A 2,920-nucleotide genomic window follows, 5' to 3' on the forward strand; every position below is an offset into this window, starting at 1 on the left:
TCGACGCGCGCTGACGTCCCAGCGCGACGCTCCGCTCTCCGCCAGCGGGGCCGATCCCTGGTGGGAGAGAACGTTCTCCCACATTTCGTCCCGTCCGGCATCGGAGTTTTGCCTTGCCCTAGCGTGAGCGAACATTCTGTCGTAACCTTGCCGGTGAATCGGACGACCTCAGTTCAATAGCGCATTGTTGCTAGTTGGCGTTATTGTTGCTGTAGCAATAAATGTTTTGTTTGTGTCAGCCACAGTGTCGTTCCTTTGTTCGCCCTCAGAGCAACGCCCGCCGTGGTGGGCGTGCTCACGCTAGCGAGCGCGATTACGAGGTGGGTACCGGGCGCTTTTGAACTGCGTCAGCCGTGGTTGAGCAGACAGAACGTATTTATCCCCCGATTTAAAACCCCACATAGTTAAGGATAACACCAAAATATGTGAACTTATTTGCGGGGATGTCATGCTGAACCAAACGAATTACTAGGGCATATGAAGTAGCCGGGATACGAACAGACCGCCATACAATGTTTCAGATTTGGTAATATGCAGCAGCTGCGACATTTATTTATTTATTTATTTATTTATTTATTTATTTATTTATTTATTTATTTATTTATTTTACCCTCAGGGCCATTACGGCATTACAGAGGGGAGTGGTTACAAAAAGTGAAATTTAACAAACAGGAGTTAATTAAACAGGCAAAGTAGAAACATGACTACTACACATACATTGTTAGCTAAGGCGTTCAGGGAAAGAAAAAAGCAATAACACAGTATAAAATACATCCTAGTTAAACAATGTTAGCTATGACATTCTTGAATAAATGATGATCGGTGATGGTGGCCGTCGAAGAAGGAAGGTGATTCCACTCATTCGATGTGCGTGGTACGAATGACTGAAAAAAAGTTTTTGTTCTACAGAAAGGGATGCCAACCTTATGAATGTGATCTAGTCTTGATGATACGTACTGAGGGGGTGAGATAAGTTCGGTATGAAACTGCGGGTGATAGAATAACTTGTGAAAAAGGAAAAGGCGAAAAATTTTGCGACGTGATGATAAGGATGGTAAGTTAAGGCTAGATTTCATGGCACTGATGCTTGCTGTTCTGGTATAGTTAGAAAGAATGAAGCGAGTAGAGTTATTCTGAACCCTTTCCAAAGTTTGTGTTAGGTTTGTTAGGCCGGGATCCCAAATTGACGCGGCGTATTCGAGTTTGGGCCGTATTAGAGTTTTGTAAAGGAGTAATTTTAAAGAGCATGGTGCTTTAGAAAAATTGCGTCGTAAGTAGCCAGGCATTCGGTTAGCATTGGATATTATATGCGCGATGTGAACGGCCCACGTTAGATCAGAGGTGATGTGAAGGCCAAGATGCTTCTAAGTAGTTACCGGATCTAAAGGTGCGTTATTAAGAGAATACACAGGAAGTTCATTACCATTTCTTGACACACGCATAAATTTACACTTGTTAACATTTAATTCCATTAACCATAACTTACACCACGCAGAAACAGCGTTAAGGTCTGATTGTAGTCTGGTCACATCGTCATCACAAGTTATTTCGGTGAAAATTACACAGTCATCAGCAAAAAGGTGAATGTGGGAGGAGACGCAGGAAGGTACGTCGTTAATATAAATGAGAAATAAAAGGGGCCCAAGCACAGAGCCTTGAGGTACACCCGAGTGAACTGGACAGCGCTCCGAGGTTACGTCATTAACTGAGACAAACTGTGAGCGGTTAGTCAGGAAAACCTCAAGCCAGTACAGAATTTTGGTATCAAGGTTTAGTTGATGCAATTTACAGATTAATAAACTATGACACATGTTATCAAATGCTTTGGAAAAATCTAAAAATATTAAGTCAGCTACTGAAGAGTGATCAAGTATTAGGTGCAGTTTATGCGTGAACAAGACTAGTTGGGTTTCACATGAATATGTATTGCGAAAGCCGTGCTGAAATTGTGAAAAAAAATGAGTTCGCTTCTAAAAAGTTGGCAATCTGAGAAAAGAGGATATGTTCAAAAATTTTGCACGGTATACTGGTTAAGGAAATAGGCCGATAGTTAAGTGGACAATGTTTCGTACCTGATTTGTGGAGTGGAATCACCTTCCCAACTTTCCATTCAGCAGGCAGTGAACCTTTGTCAAGTGATTGCTGAAAAATCTTTGAAAGTATAACGGAACAATATGAGTTAGTGTTTTTCAGAAACTTTGGATTAATTAGGTCACAGCCAGGAGCAGATGAAAGTTTCAGTGATGTGATTACTTTTTCTACGCCGACTGGTTCAATGGTTAAAGGGTACATTACAGCAAAGTCGTAAGAGTGTGTAGTTGGATGAGTGGCATGGGTGCGTTTCGAAAAGTTGCGTGTAAAAACCTCATTAAAGATGGATGCAGAATCGGTAGGTGAGATGGCGTTTTCAGCGTCATCAACAAGGGTTATTATGACGTCGTTCTTTGGGTTAATGGTGCGCCAAAACTTTTTCGTGTCAGTAGATCGCATAGATGGCAATGTGATTTTTAAAAAGTTATCTCTTGCAGCCCTAAGGGCTGTTATGTAGTCGTTAGTTGCACGTTTGTAAGCTGCCCATTTTGCAGTGTTAGCAGACGTTTTAGCTGATCTATATAAGCGTCTTTTTTTTTTGTTAGATAAGCGCTTTATGTGAGTGTTGTACCAGGGAGCGTGACCGTCGGAGGAGACAGTGTACGTAGGGATAAACTTTTCTGTTAATTCAGTGGTTTTATCCATAAACATGTCCCAGTTCGCTTGCACACTGCGGTCGTCGAAATCTGTGAGGAAGGTATCAAGAAATGTGCAGAGCTCTTTGTTAATGGAATCAAAATTTGCTTTCTTGTAGTCGCGAATGATCTTTGTTTTCTTTCTAATTTTTGGCCGTGAAATGGTGATGTTGAAATTAATCAGTGAATGGTCG

The sequence above is a fragment of the Amblyomma mixtum genome, chromosome 5, assembly GCF_055824585.1.
Source record: "Amblyomma mixtum isolate Tamu chromosome 5, ASM5582458v1, whole genome shotgun sequence".
In the NCBI taxonomy this organism is placed as follows: Eukaryota; Metazoa; Arthropoda; class Arachnida; order Ixodida; family Ixodidae; genus Amblyomma; species Amblyomma mixtum.